Source organism: Poecilia formosa, unplaced genomic scaffold, assembly GCF_000485575.1.
Source record: "Poecilia formosa unplaced genomic scaffold, Poecilia_formosa-5.1.2 Scaffold261, whole genome shotgun sequence".
In the NCBI taxonomy this organism is placed as follows: Eukaryota; Metazoa; Chordata; class Actinopteri; order Cyprinodontiformes; family Poeciliidae; genus Poecilia; species Poecilia formosa.
In genome coordinates this window covers 202,872-225,394 of record NW_006800200.1, presented here as the reverse complement: position 1 = coordinate 225,394, position 22,523 = coordinate 202,872, and the positions used below count along the sequence as shown (strand labels likewise).

Genomic DNA, 22,523 nt, shown 5'->3' with positions numbered 1-22,523 from the left:
TATATATATGTACATACACCAGTCAATCAATAATTCAATAATTCATTTCAGCTTTCAGTTATCTGTAGCTATATGTAATATTTTTTCTGAGTCTAATATATATACATCTAATACCTAATAAATGTAGTTATCATGCCTTTTTGGTAGAGGGACCAGATGAACATATCAGCCAGTTTAAACTTTCAGAATCCAAAACTCATTGTTTCACAGGAGAAAACATAATTCTCTAGTCTATGGAAACTATTTCCTTTTTTTAATATTTATCTCTGGCCAATAAACAGCAGTGTTAATCACTTGTTTAACTTGATTCCTACTGTCAAATATGGCGGTGGCAGCATCATGTTGTTCTGCAGTAAGAACTGGATGACAAGTCCACATAGAAGGTAAGATGACAGCAGCCAAATACAGATATAATAGACTTTTATTTTTATGTAACTAGGTGAGTTATCAAGAACACATTCTTATTTCCAAGAACAAACTAGCAGAGGCAAGCCTCCAGCCACTAGATGGGAGCAGCGCTCAAACTAATTCCCATACTGCCTGACTGTTCAATCTAGTAATAGAAGGAGCCCACACAGTCACATTGACCTACAGAACTTACGAAGAGAGACTGAGAAATTTGTGACAACGAAAAGAAAATCAGCAGCAGCGGTAAGTAAAGTAAGCAACAGCAGTTAGCAGAAAAACACTAATACGACGAAGCCGGCGCCTCATGGGTTAACTGTAGCGGTAGACTTTGCACGTCAGCTTCCGTGTTCGGGGATAAGCGGCTCGGTAGTTTCCCGTCTATTGGAAATGACATTTTACACTTGGTGCTTGCAGAGCTTGCCCAAGGTAACAATTAATGATGTACATCCATCCGAAGCAAGTAAGCTGGAGAAAGGCTGTACGATGTATCCCTCGTTATGCATTCACGGAAGGTGAGTTTTACTTTCTTTAAACTTTGTGACTAACATTAACTTTAGCTTATGCTAGTAGGCAATATTCTCTGACATTTTTAGTATAGAAATGTGCTATACTAAGTATCTAAACATTTTCATTCATTCTAACGAACAACGTTTTTACCTTATTTTGTGTTTATTTTCAAGTATATTGCTGTAATGTGTGTTTGTTGTCTTAGTGTCAGAGACCAAGAGGAGATTACGACTCGGGGTTTTGCTTCCGAAGCATGAGTAAGCAGAACAAGCCCCATAGCTTAAAAGTAGGGCAGCTCTGGTGTCAGAGTTCTAGTTCAGCTGACTATTCAAGTTCAAAGTTGTTGCTTTTAGAAAAATATGGCTGTGTTCTTTAAGGTCTCCGTGTTATTTCGTTTTATTACTTTTGGAGGCTTCTTGTGAAGAGCTCAAATAGGATGGTGTTTACGGTGTGTACAGGCGGATCAGTTGCTCTGCTGTCTGGATCTGGTCTGCTCACTTGTTCCCATACACTCGCTCTTTCCGGCTGAATACAGATGTGATTCCATGGAAGTAACACAGGGACGGCTCCTTTATTTACCATCCGTCTCCCCCCGGTAGTTTTAGGCTGAAGAAGCTGATCCGGAATGAAGTGAAGGCTGCAAACATTGCTGTGCTTCGTTAGCTTTAACTTGTTGTGATGAATATTTACAAGCCACCATCTTCTTAATTAAGGATTGCTTTGAAATCCATGAAAACTTAAAAACCCATTGTATTTGGAAGACAACAATGTTCATGGTATTGTTTTATTTGCTTCTGAAATACGACTTCGTCTTTCCTAGTTGTTATGGTAACTCAAAGCAGGAGCAAGAAAGCTGCATTTCGCTCATGCGGATGTGACGTCAACGCCGTAGATGCAAAGAGTCCTTCTCTGCTAAACACAATCATAATTCCTAACATACATTTACAACCGAAATGATGATGTTTCTCAAATTGTATTAGTTCTCTTCCAATATTTGTTTTTCTTATGTATAGCGTTTCTCTTGATTTGCTTCTTCCCGTACATGTCTGTGAATGAATTATCGATGTTTCGTCCAACATCGGATTTCAGTATGCATATGTGCTGAAAGGGGCAGTGTAATCTAGCCAGGTGTGGCAGGCCTTTTCAACATAAAATCGGTTTCGTGGGACTATTCATAATTAAATTCTAGGTATCTAAAAATGCATTTTTACTCGACAGAACTACATTTTGACTATCCTGAATGGTAATTTAAGATAGCTGCTTTCACATTCTGACAAGTAAGAATAATCACGATATCTCCAATTAATTTTTGACAAGTCAAAATTCCAGTCAAGATATCTCAAATGACATCACATATTCGTCATTTGGAGGGTCACACATCCGTAATAACAATATATTTCAAACATAATCATGCCTATTCAAAATATCATTTTTAGATATGTGAATTGAGAATTGTTCATAAGCCCTCTTGTTCTGCCACTGAGCTGTCCAAACATTTGCTTCAAATATTGAGTCTCATGCACAAAGTTGTCAGAAAATACCACAATGAAACTGAAACTGGAATGGTCAGCGAAGAGTCATTGAAGTTTTCCTGCCTAAAAAGGAGAGGAATGGATTTTTGCCTATAAAGAAATAATCAACAATTGAGCGAGTATTATGTGTTTATGTATGTGGCATAGCTATGGCTGCTGTGTAGTGCTTAGGAGTTATCTGAACTGATTTTGTTTTAAAAACAATAGTATCCACTCTCAAAATAGTATAATGGTGATTATATAAAAAGTATCATAATGAAACCTCCATAAATCACTGTCTTCCTTCTGTGTTTATTTGCATACAGTACAGTTAGTGAGAGCTGGAGCCATGTGGCCTATTAAATTCCTGGTCTGAATGACGCATTCATAGCAGGACACTTGAAACCCCATCACTCAATACTGATGTTGATATCAGGGCTGAGCACGACCTGTTTAATACCAGGCCTTGTTATACAGTGATTTTTGTATTGTGTTGATGGCTTGTGAAATTGCGGTGCCATAGTGGTGGATTAAATTGGTAAATCCCTCTGAATGCACAAATGCAGAGCCCGCTACTGGTTTTACTGTGAATGACTTCTCATCTTTTCTGATTTGATAAGTTAAAATTATGAGGAATATTGTTGACAGTTTTGCACAAAAAATGTTAAGTTATATTCCTATTTGAAAAAGAACTTGATAAAGCTGTCAAGTAAGCAACAGTTTTAAAGAAGTTTTAGATGTTACTGTTTTTAAGAACACTAGATGGTGACAATAACTTTTTCCAAGAATAATTTTTGAAAATGGAAAAAAATAAAACTACGATAAAATTGTATCTGTAGAAATTTTGGCATGAACAAAAATTAGTTAGAAGTGTCGAATAGTTAAGAACTGCATCGCTATAAAACTGCAGACAAAACCTGCATTTGCATTTTTTTTTTCAGTTTTCGAGCTACAAATAGATGAACTTCCCCTTAGAAAGCTATCTCTGATTCAGTTGAAACTTTTTATTCAGTATTTTAACTGCAAAAGCAGGGGCAAACACAGTGCCAGGTCCCTGCATCCTCAGCACTTCCTCTAATCTTACATGAACAGATACCTTCTGATGACAGATGTAAGTTGACCTATAGCAGGCTACTTATCTGTAAATAATGAGGCACCACTCACACACAGCAGTGACTTTATATAAGTCACTGCTTATAGAATCTCATCTTGGTTCAGTATTTTAAGTAAAGGCATGTAAATGAAACAGGTAGAAAGACAGAGGAGGTGAGTTATGTCCTTCCTACACAGTCCCATCACAGGACCAACATGAGGGGAATATAATGGACACTCTTCAGTTTAAATTAGAATTGCCAAATATTTTAATGTTAATGTTTCCCTTTTTTAGGCTGAGTGAACAGATTTGCTTGACCTTCCATGTTTCATGAAACCTTGTCTTACTGACAAGATACGAATTACACTAAATGTAAATACATATATGGTGACATAGATAACTCCTGTTCATGAACACATTCTACACATGAATGTGTTTCTGAATGAATTAAAACTTCATTTCATTACAGTACATTTTGAGCATCAAAATGCATTGCTCTTTCACCTACGTTTGTCTGGAGAAATAAAAGACAGTAGTCAGAGCAGCTGATGCATACATTTTGCTTACTGCAATAGCCTTCTGAATAATAAACACACAAACAGTTTGTTCATCTTTTCTTTTAACCTTTAACCTTTATTGAAAACAGGTGTATTGTTGTTTATAATAATACACACTCCAACATTAATCTTTCTGTGGGGCTGAAAAGTAGAATTTCATTCAGTATACTTCAGTTTCCCTGTTTGTGATGCATAATGCACAATATTGCTTTGAATACAACACATACAATATTATTTTTTGTGCACTTAACCTTGACTATGACTGACATATCTCAACATATTTTCACTTTAGCTGTCATTATGTTTTACTAGTTGTAACTGCACTCCACTATTAGCTGGATCTTTTCAATTTACTTTGGAAAACTCACTTTGGAAAACTCACATCGGTATTGAATTCCATATCTATTGTTAATTAAGTAGCCAATAGGTGGAGCTATGTCATTCTCAGTTAGCTGGGACATAGTTTTTTTTTTTTTCTTCTGTTTTGGGAATACAGTTGCAAATTATATGACATCTGAAAAAATGTGTTTATTTTCTTCATGTTGTTTTAATTGACATACTTTTTAATAGCTGCAGCTCCCAGCTAAAACTTGACCCTTTGTTGTCTTAGAAAATGAAGCCTTTATCTTTATTTTTAATGATTATGGCTTATAATTTATACCACAAAAAATATTAGGATTTTACACCAAAAGCCAGGACTCAAATGCTTTTCATACTGAAATAATGACGATAGATATAAGCTCTTTGCAAAGAGTGGTCGCATCTGGTTACCATTGCACATAAAGGATATGTTACAACTTGACATATCAAAAACACACTTGTATTTGATAGAGTTATACTTCTGAGCTTCAAGGCTTTGAACAATGTTATGGATGAGAAATTCTTCTCAATTAAGTGTTTTAGAATGTAGATACATTGTGTACCCACTTATTCATTTAACCAAATGAATAAATGTCGACTATGTGGATTAGGTAGTGTACTTTAACATATAGTGGTGTCAAAGAGTGTTTGCCTCCTTCGTGAGGTCCATTTTTTTTTTTTTTGCATGTTTGTCACACTTCAGTGTTTCAGAACATGAAACCATTTTAAATATAATTCAAAGACTACACAAGTAAACACAAAAGGCAGTTTTTCGGGTCTACCTTAGCAGCAACGATTGCAATGAACAGCAGCAGCACTGTGGAGGAGAATTTTGGCCCATTCATCTTTGCAAAATTGTTCTAATTTAGCCACAGGTCATGCCACAGCATCTCAATAAGATTTAGACCAGGACTTTGACTAGGCCACTCCGAAGTCATCTTTTTGTTTTTCTTCAGCTATTCAGTGGCGGACTTGCTGGTGTCGTTTGGATCATTGTTCTGCTGCAGAATTCAAATTGGTTTCAGCTTGAGATCACAAACAGATGACTGGATATTCTCCTCCAGAACTTTTGGTTTTGGTAGACAGCAGAATTCATGGTTCCATTTATCACAGCACATCTTCCAGATCGGGAGGCACCAAAACTGCCCAGATTATCAAACTACCACCACCATGTTTTACTTATGGTGTGATGTTTTTTTTTTTTCTTAAATGCAGTGTTATTTTTATAACAACTGAAAGAGTTTATTTTTTGTCTTGTCAGTCCACAGAAGGTTTTCCTACAAGTCTTGGGGATCATCAAGATGTGTTTTACAAAATTAAGATGAGCCTTAATGTTCCGTTTGTTCAGAACGCAGTACTTTCATTCTGTTTTTTTATTTTGTCGTAAGTCTTTGCACGCCGAGTGTCCTTCACATATAAACCCTAACACAGCCTCATGCATTACAATCACAACATGCTATTAGGCACATGTTTAAGTGAAAACAGTTTAAAACCTTCAAATATTTAATTATGACAGGAATGCTGTATTACTCCTACTTTTAATTGCACTCTACAGTTAAAATCTGTCTTATAGCGTAATAATGTACCATTAGTACTTGCACATGACACTAAATTGGAATTGAATTGAATAACAGCTATGCTTTTGTCATCACAATTTGTCTGTGGCAATCACTTTTTAACCAGCATTTTCTTGACTTAAAGGCTTTATCACAATAGTTAAAAACTTTCAAGGTTAGATCTGAAGCTTTGACTGTAACATCAATTATATTCATCTGCAGCCTTCTTTCTCTTTAAGTTTCAGCCAATCCCACATTTATCACACGACCCTGTCAGAGAGATAAGGCAAACTAGGGGGATGTTGGTGTATCCACAGGAGTTAAATAGACATGGGCTGTATCAAGATAATCTAGTAGGTCAAGGCTACTCTACAAGAAGATATATTGTAGCAAAGCAGATTTAAATTTTTTTTTTATGCTCCCTTCACATTCCACCCTACTCAGACTTATATTTTCACAGCTCACATTAGAGGAGAAAAAAACAGACCAGTCTGTTCCTTACGTTCAGTTTTCCATTTGAATTTATTTTTCAGATCATTTTAAAGTTTTGTTTCAATAAGAAACATTTTGAATTTAGCAGTACCTGCATCTCTCCCAGCGTTGAGTCCAAATCAAACTTTCTGTTGTATGACTCCATGCCAACTTGGAGGACACTGCTCTTTGTAGATCTCAGCACATAATTACAAACAACAGCATGTTTTGAACTCTGCAAAGGAGGATTCAAGTGTCTTATTAAACCCATTTATCATTGCAAATTCAGCTTCCCCAGGCAGTCGAGAGCTCTACAGAGAAACATTGGCAAGTCAGTTTACTGCTCTTGTCATAAATAGGAAATTTTAATGATTTACCATTGTGATTTCTGTGCTTTGATCTTGAGAGGATATTTAAGGAAACATTTATTTATATTAATAGAACTACATCAATGCCCTTATATCAACTGGGCATTCTATACTCAAAGACGAAATGGATTTCTCAAAGGTAACCTCAGTTCTCCACCATCTCATGATTGAAATTTAAATGCAATACAAAGTAAAACTTTGCTACTATTGGTGGTAGTTGCAAGTTTTACCTGGTCAGTAACGATATTATTTATTTCAACGTAAAAGTTTACTGTAAAAAAAACCAAACAAAAAAACCCAACAAAAATTAAGATAAGGACAGGATTCCAACTTGAAAAGATGTCAGGAAATTTACTATTTCAATTAGCTAACATATTAAGTCTAGATGACATAAAGTACATAAGGTGAAAAGGTTATGTGAAAATTCAAATTTTTCCTTTTAGCATGATTCTCTCTCTCTCTCTCTCCCTCTCTCTCACAATGCCTTGAATCGTTTTTTGTTTTATGCACACAAAAGCGTGAGTTCAAAATCTTTCCAAGGTAATATGTTATTAACTTAGCACGTGGTTAATAAAAGGTAGTGTGTCCTGAAAGCATGAAAGGTTCATCAGTGTTGTTTTATGAATTAGCACTATTACATCAAAAAGCTTTTTACCACAGAGTTCATGAAATATTTTCATCTGTAAGGAAAATGTCCATTTTACATGGTGCCTATCTGAAGAGACATTAAATACTACTGGCCTTAGTGTCTTCATATTTATAATTTATTTATTTTTTTCTCTTTTGCTACACAGCTTGATCATTTATTTAAACGTCTTTCATAAAAAATAGAAAAAAAAAATACTCATGAGCAAAAGAATGGTCTTTGTATGCCTGACATAATGTCCCTACAATTACATTATTATTATTATTATTATTATTATTATTATTATTATTATTATTATTATTGTTAAAACTTTTTTAAATAAAACCTGAAATGTAGCTTTTTTTTTTCTTAAATCACATCAACACTTTATTTCCAGACTTTTAGAAAATTAGATAAAATCCTTTACTGGAGCATCTTTCTTATAATCTATGCCAAATAATGATATGCCAAATAATACATCTTTTCATGAGTAAGGAGTTAACACAGTCAAGTAATGCATCATAAAATGCACTGTGTAGACAAACCAACTTTTCTGAAAAGTTAGCTTTTGTTTTTAATACATCTTACATCTATGTTGATATCACAGTCTATGTTCTTACTGCTAATTTCTGACCAATCTTTTAATGACCCGAGCCCAGGAAAAATAGCAAAATAACAAAGGAAAGGAGAGAAGCCTGTAGCCACACAAATATTTTACTTTAGTTTAAATCCCCCTATTAAAAGATGTATAATACATTTATTATTAGGAATCAATGAATAATATTCTGCCTGTGGTTTAAATTCCCAGTATCAATAGATGTTTCAAAAACTTTGTCTTTGAAACACCAAAGGCATGCAGAATTTTTTTCTGACCCTATGTAATCATCTAATTAGACAATATCAGTTTCTTACAGTTAGTTCATGAATAGCACCTCTCATCAGAAACAAGATCCTAAACTCGGTTTCAACCTCTGCTTTCATCAAACATCTTTGATCTTCTGGCAGGATGTGGGAGATCCTTGTATCAATGCAAGAAAAAATAATTAGCACTTAGATTATGTATGTGTTTGTATTGCGTGTATGTGCGTGTGTGTGTGTGTGTGTGTGTGAGAGAGAGAGAATGAATCTGTGAGCACAGCAAGTTGGAGAAGATGGAATGGATTTGACGGAGATGAGAAGCTGTCTGTTTGTGGTCAGAGAATACGGCACACTGCTTGTGTTGGGTGATACTTGATCTGATGCTAATGTGCTGCTGTGTGTGTGGGAGGGGGAAAGCTGAAACAGGCAGTGGGAAAGATGGGCAGATAATCCCGTCTGCTTGATGAGACTGAATGCTAGGATTGATTGATCGCCTAATCATAGAAGGAAATGGGCCTGAAAATGAATGGGGACTCTGCCCCTGGCTTGCTGTGGAGCTGGCTAGTTGGGTTGGAGGGGATGTTAGCTGCAGAAAGACATGACCTTAATGTGCATGAGACCTGATTTCATTTGTGTCTGATATACAGTTATATGATCCTTGCTAAATGATCAAATAAAAAAAGGAAGAGGGAGAACAGGGAAGGGGAGGGTGTAAATCAAGGTTTATTGCAGGAATATTACTTTTTCATCTCATCTGAAATGGATGCTTTGAGAAAAGAGCAAGAATAAAAATCCATCATCAGTGTAGAATTGATGGAACTATGTGTATGTACAGAAACCCTCAGTACCGGATCTAGTTGACTGGCTATTGATAGACATTAGATTATTTCATGTGACAATACTTGGTTTGTTGTATTCCTTCATTTTTAAGACAAATCAAACTTTTTACAAGTAAATTTGTGGTTTTATAAGGGTCAAACTCAAATTTTGTTGTGTTTTATACTAGTCTGTTGCATACTTGCTGAAAGAAAGGCAAGGATTCAATGAAAGAATATTCTAAGCTCAGGAGCCCAGTTTGTTGGAGAAAACTTACTTTTAAATTATTTTTTTCCAAATAGGTTTAGCAAATGTAGTTGTTAGCTGGATGTAATTCTCTCAGAAAGATTCCTTGAGAAGTATTTTTTTTATACCAGAAACATGGCAATTTTTTTTGCCTTGTTTGATGTTTGTTGATCAAAATAAGTTTTTCCCCAGAAAAATAGTTCTTTGCATATTTATTGTTCCATTAGAGCATGGCATTTATTTGAGCTTGATGCACTCTGGGTTTCATTCGTAAATCTTAAGAGCATAGCTGATAATCTTTTGTATTTTCATAAAAAATGCAAAGTCATTAAAATTGATTATTGCAATCTGTAAATAACTATGCAGTCTTTTGCAACTTTTGCAACTGCAGTGGGAAAGAGTGGCAAATTGTTTTATTTTCTCAAGAAGCCCCAGTTTTGAAAATGTGTTGTCTGAACATACAAATGTCTGTATTTATTGAGGCTCTTCTTTCTTGATATTCAGCGCAGTAAGAGTGATGAGCGGCTCGGGTGCCATTTTCTGCACCTGCTGAAAACGGTTGAGAGAAGGACACTGCAGCATGGCATTGCAGCGGTTCATGCATGCCAGGTGGTTACCACCACAGAAAGACACACAGACAGAGTCACAAAAAGCAAAGAAGTTTCTTTTGGTAAAAAAATTGATGTGATAATTAATCTAACATGTCTGTTTTTAGACTGCTGGAACATTTTAGAGTATCTGAGAAAACAGATCGGGAGAAGATGCAATCTTATTCTCTTAGTTTTTTTAGGCAAGGGACATGGTTGTAATTGTGTGATTTATGTATGTTTTTGTACTTTACTTATACATATTTGATATGCTGACACACAAAACTTTGGACTTGTCAGAGGGAGTACTTACTTTTTATTCCGTGTGGAATTAGTTGGGCCTCTTCCTCTGTCTCCCTCTAGTGTGCAGGTTGTGTTTGATTGGATCTGGGTACTTTCTTGTGATTGAGAGCTTGAAGCTTGAGAGTGGAACACCTAAAGGGTAAGAAGTAAATATAAAGGGGATCGAGTGATCGATAGAATTGATCAGTAAGTCAATCTTTGGCTCAGATTTGTCTTTGTTTACACTTCAGCACTGCTGTTGAGTTTAACTGAGCATTAGGTAACCAGCCACCCCAGGAACCCTATAAAAACTGGACTCATGTGAGTCATTGATCAAAATAAGGTTGTCCTAGGAGCTGTTGATATTTCAGTTGTTAGCTATTCAAAACACTAAAGATGATTGGTGTTTTTTACTAAAAATAAAACACATTAAATAAAATCTTATTGTGACAGGGTAGTAGCCACCCTGTAGCTATTCTATTTTTTATTGCTGGAGCTTTTTTGATTTATCTCTACCAATTGTCTCTGGTAAATGATATTAGAAATGTAAGACTTTGGAAATATAAGCAATGTACTCATCTGCAAAAAAAAAAGTTTTACTGATCCAAAATGCAAATAGAATTTAATATACATGTTTGTATAGCTTATTGTTGCAAAGATATTTTTACTATTTACAAATGCATATTTAATAGAGGTTTACCGTTTTACAATTTTACAACATGTAATGTGAGTGTAAAGATAACTGTATATTATTGCTATTAATAGAGAAAGTGATGGACCCTTTAATCAGTGGGACTAAATGTAAGCATATTTTGGATTGCATCCCATGATTAGAGATCATACTTTGATATATTGTCTGCAGACAGAAAAAAAATAACAATTTTAAAGTGATATAAAGTCTATGCATCGGGTTTTTTGTTTGTTTTTTATTGTATTCTCTTAAAGGTACTTTGCTGCTGCTACAAGTCTTCCTAAAAATATGGTCAGTCATGACATTGAACCCTTACTATTTTTTTTATTTTATTTTATTATTTTTTTTGCATGATTGTCCTTGGCAGTCATATCACCTCTAAATGTGTGGAGACTGATATGACAATTATGTGAACATATCCAGGGTATTAGAGTTAAGCTGGCTTTGTAGGCACCACATTGATAAATGTTTCATTTGACATTGGCCGTATCTGAGGATCAAGAAGTGAGTCAGTTAAGTAGCCAAAGGCTGACACTGATTAATGATTTAAACAGAGATAAATACAATATGTAATCACAAAGCAGTTTAACATTTGTTGTCTAAACACAAGATTTTCTTTTAAATTAAGTTTAAAAACTTATTTACAACTTCATCTTTCATTAAGCATTATATTGTACAATGGAGGGCTGGGTGATATGGAACTTTGTAAACTTCTAAATGTATTTTACAGTAAAATCGACATTGTAAATCTAGCATAAATTTCTTTCTTCACAAAAAACAAAAAACACTTCACTTCGAAAGAGATACCAGATTATTTAGGCATAAGAAAAATTATGAAGACAATTTGCAATTGAAAAGTAGATGCACTAAAAGTGACCAGTTTTGTCTAATCAGTGCGCATTACTTAGATTTTCCCATATAATTAAAACAATTTCGTGTTACAGTTAATATCTAATTAACTAGCTATTACATAGAAACTTAATAGCTGATATCTAGATTCAGGAAAACTAACCTCTTATCCCTAGGCTTGATATATGTTACTTATAAATGATTTTTTTTAAATAAAATTATGTATTTTATTTAAAAAAATATAGATATATGCTTAATGGAACTTTTCAACAGCCCCTCACAAAGCTCCGCTTTACTCCAATTAGCCTGAATCCATATGTGTGGCGATTAAGTTGAAGGATTTAGTGAAAAGCGGGGGTTTGTTCTAGACTTCCCCTGTTAACTGGACTAATTGATATTATCAGATTCTGGTGATTAATGGGCGTATGAACTTGTATCGGGGCTAAGTAGCTTTTGTTGCATGTGAAGCAGTCAAATTATTTGAAGTATGTCCTTGGAGTTGAACTGTTTGCAAAGTAAAGAAGGAAAAAGAGATGGAAAAAACATTAAATAAGCATATCTTTTTGCACTCTTAAATACTGACGTAAACTGTCAAAAATTGCTTTGTTTTTTTGACATTTTGATTTTGTATTTTTAAGTCATGCTTAAAAAACTTTGGTAGTTTACATCTTTCCCACTATAGAGATAAAAACTTTGGTAGTTTACATCTTTCCCACTATAGAGATAAAAACGTTGGTAGTTTACATCTTTCCAACTACAGAGTTTGGAATTTTCCCAATATGTGAATAATCCAGCAGAAGCGTTTTCTTCAAATGAATTTCAACATGTGCAAAACGTTTTTTGTTTTTTTTGTTGTAAAAACCTAATTTAATATCTCATTTACAACATTCTATATTTTGATACCCAAAAATTAAAAAAATAAGTCGTCATGCATTTTATGATGACTGTATGTGAGACTTTATGGTTCCTAAATGTGTTGGGTTCATTTTCTACATCTTGGATAGTGATTGCACAGCTTTGTATTCATCATGTAGGACCTGCTGATCCATTTGCTTTATAGATTCTTTTAAATAATGTTTGTTATTGATGGGAACATGGGGCAGTATAGAAATCCTCGATCAACATGCATTTAAAAGTTCTTTGGAAACGGCAATCAACCTTAAACTGCATACATAATGTTTATATATTCATAGTATATTGTCTAGTACACACATAAACTCTCAAATTAAAGGTGCTGGGTGAAGAGTAAGCAAGTTTGAAGAGCTACCAAAATTGATCAAACATAAATTATACTGCACCACTGTGAATGGTTCTGTATGAGGTCGCATGTGATGAGCTTTTTGTCATGTATTATTACGTATTAAACATTCTAATTTAAGCAAATTAACAAATATCACTGGTCTTCTTTTTGCTGACAAGACAGACTTTTTACCTGCTACCATGTTACAGTTACACAGGTTTTTAAGTAAGCCAAAGGACCAGTTAAATACCCTGCTAAGTGCAACGCTGTTTTTTTTTTTTCCTTTTTTTTTTGACTGTTGTCGATGGCAACATAAAGCTGGAGTTTGGATTCTTTTTTTGGTTTCTGTTTGGCATTTTATTTATGTTTGTGAACATTATTATACATTAACATTTATATTTGGTGTTGCTGTTGATTTGCAGCAACAAGGTCCTTGGTTAAAATCCCTGCCAGGGATTTTTTTGCATGGAGTTTGCATTTTCTCTGGGATCTTTCTGGGTACTCCAACTTCCTCTCACAGTCCAAAAACATGACTATTAGGTTAATTGGTCTCTCTAAATTTTCTTTAGTTGTGATTGTGAATGTTTATGGTTGTTTGTCCTGTTTGTCTCTGTGCTGGTTTTTTGACCTGTCCAAGGCGTAATTCACCTCTCGCTCGTTGACCGCTGGAAATCGGCATCAGCATAACACAAGGGTAAGCGTGTTAGATAATGGATGGATGTTTACTAAGATTAGAATATAAAATAGGAACCATAATGAGAAGAAATTACCCAGGTACTGTGAAACAACACCAACCTTTTCACTTAATTTAAATGTTGCTGTCTTGATTAAGTTTTCACATAAAACTAGATCTTAAGACTTTGTCTGCATGCCTGCCTCTCATCATTTTGGATGCTGATTGATGGAGCGTTTTTCAACCCTTCCAATCCAAAGTGCAGCTGTGGTTTGCCGTTTTTTTTTTTCTTTTTTTTTTGTCTGCCTTTGGTTTCTTCTCTGGTAAGCCTGCATTGCTTTCTTTGTGTCTCTCTGCAGACAGTGAGCTGATATCATCCTTTGAAAAGGTAATGATCCCACTGTGTTGAGATTGTGCATGTGTGCTGCACAGTGTAATGGTCTGGCTTTTTATTGCCTGCCGCATACTAATCTTGCAGCTGAAGGAATGAGATGACACCTGCAGGGGGATGTGTATGAGAGGCAGCCTCACATGAAAGAATGGCCATTAAAAATGATCAAAGAAATTACTGCAGTTGGCTGCACAACACTGCTCTCACGATTGGCTAGGTGTACATCCCCCTGCCCTACAATGTATATGCTCTGACATACATAAACTAGTTTTTGCCTTTGATGGATATTTTTAAATGATCCTTTGTGGAAATGTCCTGCAACATAGTTGCCTAAGGCTCCTCAAAGTTTATACACCCACACTTTCAGGTACAAAATCAAATACATTTGAAATGATAGTCTCTTTGCCATAACCCCACACATTACCATAAATGCTATTTCCAACTGGACTTTTTAAAGACATTTCTTAGCAACCTTTTGTTATAAAGAAATAGCCACATCTTATTTTTTTTTTATTACAGTCTGTCATTTTAGAGTCATATTGCTCTTTAGGATGCATTTAAGAAAATTAAACCCTTTGAAACATCTACAGTAGAACCACTATTGAAGTTTTGGGCAAATGCTGGGAGACTTGCTGGTTAACTTGACCAAGTCGTATATAGATACTCAGCTTTGTCTTTGTAATGTCAACATTCATCATGAATGAACAGTTGTGATAATGTGAATTTCCATTTTTCTCTGGCTTTAGAGTGGAGTCTACCATGCATGGGGAATCTGAATTTCCTTCTTGGGCTAACTTAATTTTCTCCCCAAAGTATTTGATTATTAGCAAGGCATAACTGTTGATTTCCTGGACCCTGTTCTTGCGATTGAGTTGGACTTCTCAGAACTTGTGATTTGATTTCTTGCTCACTTTTAGCATAAAGCTTGATCTCATCCATGTAGAGGGGGTGAGTGGTGGTAATCTTATTTCTGAATCAGTATCCATAGCCAGTCTTGTTGATTAGTAGGTAGATGGAGTTCAGGCCTATGTAGAACGCAATCTCTTTGGTATATACAGCATTTTATTGAGACATGCATAATTTGTTCGAAGTTGCTGTAAGATTCACAGAGTTTGCAATGAAGACTCAGAACGTTGTCGACCTTGTACACCTTGAGACATTCCAGGATTAACATATGCAAAGTTTTGTCTAAATCAACATTTATGTTAACCTTCAGCTAATGTTTGGCTTCTCTAATGCTTTTTGGTGCCCCTGCCATATTCAGGATGAACCCTTATCAGTTCGCTCTTATGCAGTGCTAAATACTGGTAGAGAAAAGTCAGCCATTTGATCCAGTGGCCGTGGCTCATGTACGGGCCTGGTGCTGTCCACATCTTCATACCTCAGACTCTGGTATTTCTCTGGTAGTTTATTTTTGCATCCATTTCTGTCACCAGGAATTGGTAACCAATCCTAGATTGTGCCCTGGACCCACTTCCTATAACATTAATGTTGTGCCTCTAGAATGAAGGACCCACTTTGGTAAAATATATTTTTTCTAAGTACTTCCCATTTTTCTTTCATTCAGGCCTTCCTTTTCTGTTTGTCAGTGGTCCGTTTTACATACGTGTGGCTGAATGGGTTTGTTGGGAATTTCACTGGTGTTTCATGTGTCTGGGGGTGAGAAATATCATCCATTAGATAGTATCCACTTGTGATGTATGATGTATGCACAGAAAGTCAGTCCAATGTTTATTCATGACTTTCAAGCCAATGCCTTTACAAAGCTCTTGGAAAACTACATGAGATTGAGACTTCAGTTTTAAGGCATACAGACCTTCCTGCAGCTTTGATTTCCTTGTCTCTTTCACTTTTATGCTCTGGAATATACTCTCTCTTATCTCTTGCCCACATCTTTTTCTTTTATAATATATTTTAAATTTTCCCTGTTTTTGTCAAAAGAAATCTGTCTGACCCTTAGAAAAAGCAGCAGCTATTCCTTCTGATTTTACTAGACTGTCTTCTCGTCTTGCTTCTGCACATAACTAAAAACTTGAATATGAATTTAGATAATTTTATAAAAATCATGTGATTATACATGACAATTGCAAACACATTTTCAGTGTGCATATTCATATATTAATCCTCTCCGAGTCTTAAGAGATGCTTTTTTACTCATAGCACAGTCCGTTGGGGTCACACTGACTGACGGGACACCCCGCTTCCCTATTGTCCGACTGTGATATTTGCTGCGCTCTTCCTGAGCATCACGGTAAGACTGTGGAAAGGTTAAATAATTGCAACAGTGTCAACTTTTACTTGCTTATTTCAACCTTTATTAAAATTTTAACTGCCAAAACTTTAAACAAAACATTGTTTTTAATTTGACTCCAAAGTATTATTTGCTGTCTGAAAAGCACAAATCTGTAACGCTATTCGGAAAGTGGGACGTGCTACGCCAAAAACAGAAACAAGTCACGAGAACATAAACATAGAAAAACCATAAAATTCCGAGAAAATACTGATTTTTTTTATTTTTATTTTTTCTAAAGTATACTAGTCAAATTAATGAAGAACACACTTATTATTGGTTTCGGTCTATATGATAGGCTGCTGGAAAAGGAGACCTGGTCTGCTCACCTATAGACCAGATGCTCACCTATCGAATTTGTTGCTCCTCTGATCAAGATTATTTTGAGACATACACACCTTCCAGTGACATTAGTGGGTCTAGCTTGGCCCACACAGTGGACTTAGTCAGGATTAGAACATGGAGTTAGCCTCCAAAATATGAAAGTGATTTATTACATGGGCAGAAATTGTCAATAAACCAAAGAACAAAATGTACAAGAAATTTGTTGAATCCAAAGGAAGAAATAAAAAAAGCGTGTTTAACCATTTGACAAAAAATAACTGCAAAATTACTAGGTAATAGTGGCGGAGGAGGAGATGGAAACTAGCAAGTGTGATATTTAAAGGCAAACATCAACAATTGACAAGAAAATCAAACGACTTCTGGAGAGACTTTGGTCCCTGTCCACAAAATGTTTTTATTTGACAGGTTGGCTTGTATTGTTTTTTTTTGTTGTTGTTGTTTTTTTCTTTTTCTGCACATGTGTGCTTATATTTAGTTGTGAGATTCATATGGTGACAGTTGCTGCTTCTGAAGAGGTGCAAGTTTGAATTAAATCAGTAATTGTTCAATCAGGAAATGTGAAACTGTTGATTTATTTTTGAATATTCAATGTGAACTATAGAGAAGACATTTATCTCGCTTTGTGTCTAAGATTACAGTGTAGCATACGTTAGGATTTTGAATTTAGCATTTATCATATGTCACTAATACCCTTGCACACTTGCCCTGAGTAATGCATACACTAACCTCATATGAGAAAAAAAAAATGCAAATGCAGGAATGGCTACAAATGCCAGGGAGAACTATGCAGAAAAGAGGGAGAGGGCAGGTGAATGAAGGGGAAAGAGACAGGAGCCAGCATATCTAACTGATTGTTGTGCTGTCAAATTGATTTGCATGACAAAAGCTGCTCTAATTGCAACACTTTTCTGCAACATGCTGATAATACAGAGCAGGACGACTAAAAGAGACAAAGGAGGTTTTATTAAGAAGGATTTCCTGGGTGCTTTTTTTGAGATGCACCACCATGTTCTGTTTTCAGAAGGGTTACTTTCAGTGAAGTGTGTCTTTAGAAATCCTCTACCTGCCATGACATATTAGTCATAATTGTTCCAGCAATCATTGTCAGAAGTTATTGTTTGAAAATATACAAATATGGACACTGACGCAGTTTATTGACGCCGATATTTAGCAGTGCTTTTTTTTAGTTATGATACATACTTGAATTGGATGTAAAACAAAGACCAAACTGCAATGTCTTAACTTAGTTGCTACATTTGCTCCAGAAAACCATGAACAACTTAAAGTGGGAGATTATGCAAAAATTGACTTTGAGATCATGTTAGAACATTATTCCGTCATTAAACATGTACCTGGAGTGTTGCTTAGACGGTTGCAATAGATTTTTATGATTGTCGCATCCTAAAATTACAGATTTTAGGGCGTTGTCACCTTTTTCAAAAAGTTTCAGTCAAAGTTGCTAATTTTTTAAGCTTTGTTTTTGCCATAACATAAGAAAAGTTCAAATTGCTGTTAGGCATGGACCGGTAGGAAGTTACGACCATATTATAACCTACGGTAATAATATAACGGTATATATAAATATAACGGCTCTCCATAATCACTGTGCATAATCTCTGTGCATATTTATACTGACTCTTTTTGGTACATAACATAATTAAGCTATATTGATAAAGTTTACATCTAAAAGGAGAACTGTGTTTCCACTACTTTAATATCTAAGATAAATCAGGTTATACTGGGTGACGATGGGTGTCTTTTTTTATTGCTGTAATATCACATTTGGAGTTTCTGTTGTGTTTTACATTCTACAACAGTGTTTTGACATGCAGCAAATTATACATATAAATCTTAGGTGCACAGAAAAACTAGAAATCATGGATAAATGAAATATGCATTCAACTAAGGAGTTACTCCTGTAAAGCTATGGAGGCGCTTGGTGCTTTTGCCATTCACTTAAAATGAATCAAACACATAAGCAACAACTCCAAAACACTCAAGCAGACAATCTGTGACCGACATAATTTATAAAGATATAAAAGACATACGTCCGCATTTATTTTGTTTTACATGAGAAAAACTGACTCCAGCCAGGAAACTTGTGGCATAACACAATATTTAGCTCTGAAAGTGACTTAACTCATACACAACCACATGATATAATGCAATAGATCGTTCCTACTACATAGTTTTGAAAATAACAGGATAGAGTGCTTGCAGATTATAAAGCCCCGATTTAGAACAACAAGGTCTGCAATAACGAGGGAAGAAGTTTTTAATTGTCATCATTCAAAAATGTTATTTGACACATTGACTGACTTTGGAAAAAATCTAGGAACTAATTTTCAGAATGTTGTAGTGCATTATTAAGTTCGTACTAAGAAGAAAAGCTGATCCACTTCCTGGCAATTTTCTGCCTTCATTACCACTTAACACATTGTTTTTTTTTTTATGTTAAAAAAATGACAAGTTATAATACGGAAATAATATGTTCACAAGTGTTAAATTAACTTTTAACACCTTTGTTCTCAATTTTTGTCAGAGCTTTGTGCCGCACAAAGCTCTGACAATAATGTGCAAGTATGTAAAAAATAAACCACAAGCACACATTTTAAAGTAATTTGATTTCTGGACACCTAATACAAACCCTCCTAAGATTTCACAACCTATAGCGTCACAAGACTAACTTTCACAACTACTGAAATAAACTATTTTGATTGGTCACGTCAGCAACAACTGGCTCCACTGTCTACATTGACAAGACAATTAATTCTTTAAGAGCTATACAGCTTCAGAGAAGTGATCTTGCTAATTAGACAAAGGCATATCTTTAGAAACCAGTTTTTGATCTGCAAAATGTCTGGTGAAAAACTCTAGTGTATGTTTTAAAGACATACACTAATGGAGACTGAGTTTCTTTTATTTTCTACAGAGCTGACTTTTATGTCCTACATAGTTTGTAATGGGATGGGTAATATAGTAGGTGTGTTATTTGTATGACAAACAAAGTGGAACGTTAATAAAGTAAAAATCTGTGCATGATAAAAAGCCTTTTCCTTTTGTCTGTTTGTCCCTATTTGATGTAATTTTTCAATTCCTATTGTCTTTTTATTGAGAGTATCTGATTCTTATTCCTTATTATGAACCTGCTATTTTTAGACTGTCATCTTTTTTATATTAGTTATCTCACTCTTCTTTATGTTGAACTTCTTTTCAGATAAAGCAGTTCCAGTGATGGTTGAAGACGTCTGGACTAAGTTGTAAGTTGTATCTATAAAGAGCCAGGTAAGACTTGATTTCACTTTAAAAGCCAACACGGAAATGGCACATTGTCTTGATTAAAACACTTTGTTCCATAGTTCTTTAAGTTTTCTTTTATAATGGAATATTTTATTGAAGTCTGAGATAAAAAAAATAAATAAATAAATCTTTGCGTTATGCAAAGTCAGTTTAAATGGTGCTTCATATCATGAACCGTGCTTCTTTTCCAGTGGAAAAACGAGTTTGACTATAAGAACAACAACAAAAAAAAAAAACAAGAAGAAGAAGAAATACTTATATAAGTTTTGAACATATATTGTAAAAGTCATAATTTGGATTGTAGTTAATCTAAGCCCAGAATTTTCACAGTTATGGTGTAACCACTGTAAATTACATGAGTGATATTTTTTCTACGTTTACATGAAAGGCACATGCTTCGGCTTTCAGATTACCAATTAAACAAAAATCATATACATGCATCATATGACATATTACATGCGTCAGAAATTTGGTTTAATAACTCTAGTTACTTTTCAGTGTAGCATAATTGCTTCCACAGATCCACTGACGTGAACATTTAAGTTTAGTCATTTTCAAGGACTTATAACTTAAAACAGTATCCTTTACATTAGCAATTTTGCCTATTTCTATTCTCTTAATTGTTTCTTTCTCCTGAGCTTTCCCCACCAAGTGTTGCTTTTTCAGCATGATTTTAACCACACATGTTTTCTCTGGACAGTGCAGTAAATTTTGAGTTACCTTTTGTTCCTACAGTTTCCCAGTCACAGGTTCATGGTGTTTCAGATGGACTTCAGCATTGTTAGACAAGTGTGGCATGCGAGACAGGAAGCATCGTGCCTGAGTACTGTAGCTGTCTGACATGTTGAGCTCAGGAGAGTAGCTTGGCAGCTGTAGTGCATCAGGTCAATGCTAGCAGAACAGGCAAAAAGCAGGGGAGTAATAGGATTTGACCAAGCAAAATCTGCATATTTCTATAAGACCACACACATAAAAGGATAAAGTGAAACCAGAGGAGGAAAAAGTGAAGGAAAGCAGAAGCCATTCAATGAAAAAAAACAAAACAAAACAAAACAAAAAAAAACAATAGAAATGGACTAAATAAGTTGGCTTCCTGATATTAAACAAACTTTACTATTCAAGTTTTGGGCAAACTATAACATTTGATTTTTTTTACTTCAACTTAGAGTTTGTGACCTTTTTATTGAATATATAATGGGTTATCCACCGTACTCACATTTTTGAAACATGATATTTTCTATTTCTGTGTAATCAATGACATCATGCACGGCACAACAACTCAGTAGATCAGTTCATGTTGTGTAATCAGAGGCATGCCTTCATAAAATCTTATTTCTGGGATCTAGATTTGATCTGGATTAAATTACAATTGGCAACAGAATAAATTCAGAACGTGCCAATGGCATGTTCTGCAGCTTACAAGCTGTATCTAAAGTGAATTTGACTGATTTTACTGAAAAGTCCGGGGAGTCTTTGTCTTATAATTTGAGAACATGCATTGAAATATTACCGGTTTTTGGTCTATTTGAACACGAGAATGCGTCACAAGTGTTTTAATGCCATTGCTGTTCAATCTCTTTGTAAAGACTTTGGTGAATGCTTTAAGTGCCTATAAAGATCTCAAATGTGAAGTAACTCTCCACTAAAACTATTAAAGTATATGCACTGGCTGATAATATAGTCTGCATTACAAAGCCAGGGCATGAGAGTGGTGGTGTTAACTTTCTGCTGCCTTAATGGGAGAGTGAGCTGTCAGAGACATGCATGTAATGGCTCCCTTGCCAGCTGCCCAGTTCAGGCCATGTGGGACCAGCACAGACAAGCCATTCTTTCACACTGTCTCATCTTCAGCACTTGCACTTATTTCTCCTCTTTTTCTCCTTTTTTTTTCAGATATTTTCGATTCCTCTGTCTTATCCGTCCAAGCTTTTGTTTTAAACTCGGCTCTGAATAGGGATCATGGAAGCTCTTGAACCTTTTTTTTTCTTCCATTTGCCTGACACTAAACTGTCCACTTGCCAATGATCCCATACAATTATACAGTATCTCAGAGAATATGTAGGACCCATAAGGGGCATTTAGTGACTGGTTCCCACAGGATCTCCTGCTCTTCTTGTTATTTCTCATGGGTAGTCAATCTTTACTATTTGAAACAGGCTGCTTCTCACCAAACGAAGCAGAATAGTCGAACTGTAATGGTACATCTTTATCTCTGTCATAGTACTGCACTTAGTCTGTCTGTGTTTCCTCCTCGATGTGTCCTTGACATTCATTTAAGACTTCAGTTTTATTGAAGAATCAGGGCTTTGTTGCTTCGATATTATAACGTTGTATTACTAAAGACATTACTCCAGGCCACTAGACATTATCTAACTTGTTAGATAGTTCTTTGTGTGCTGATGTTATTATGTAGGACCATCTCGTCTGTTGTCTGAAATGTATGTGCACTCTGCGGTGAAGCTTCCACCTTCTCTTCTTTGTCTCCTCACCTAATCAGTC

General features: G+C 35.2%; 1 long non-coding RNA gene across 1 annotated transcript; it reads left to right on the top strand.

Moving 5' to 3' along the window:
• Positions 1–679: 679 nt before the first annotated feature.
• LOC107838466 (uncharacterized) lies at positions 680–21,076 on the top strand. Its single transcript, XR_001664534.1, has 2 exons — positions 680–920; positions 19,942–21,076. It is a non-coding gene; the product is annotated as an uncharacterized LOC107838466 (long non-coding RNA).
• The last annotated feature ends 1,447 nt before the right edge of the window (positions 21,077–22,523 follow it).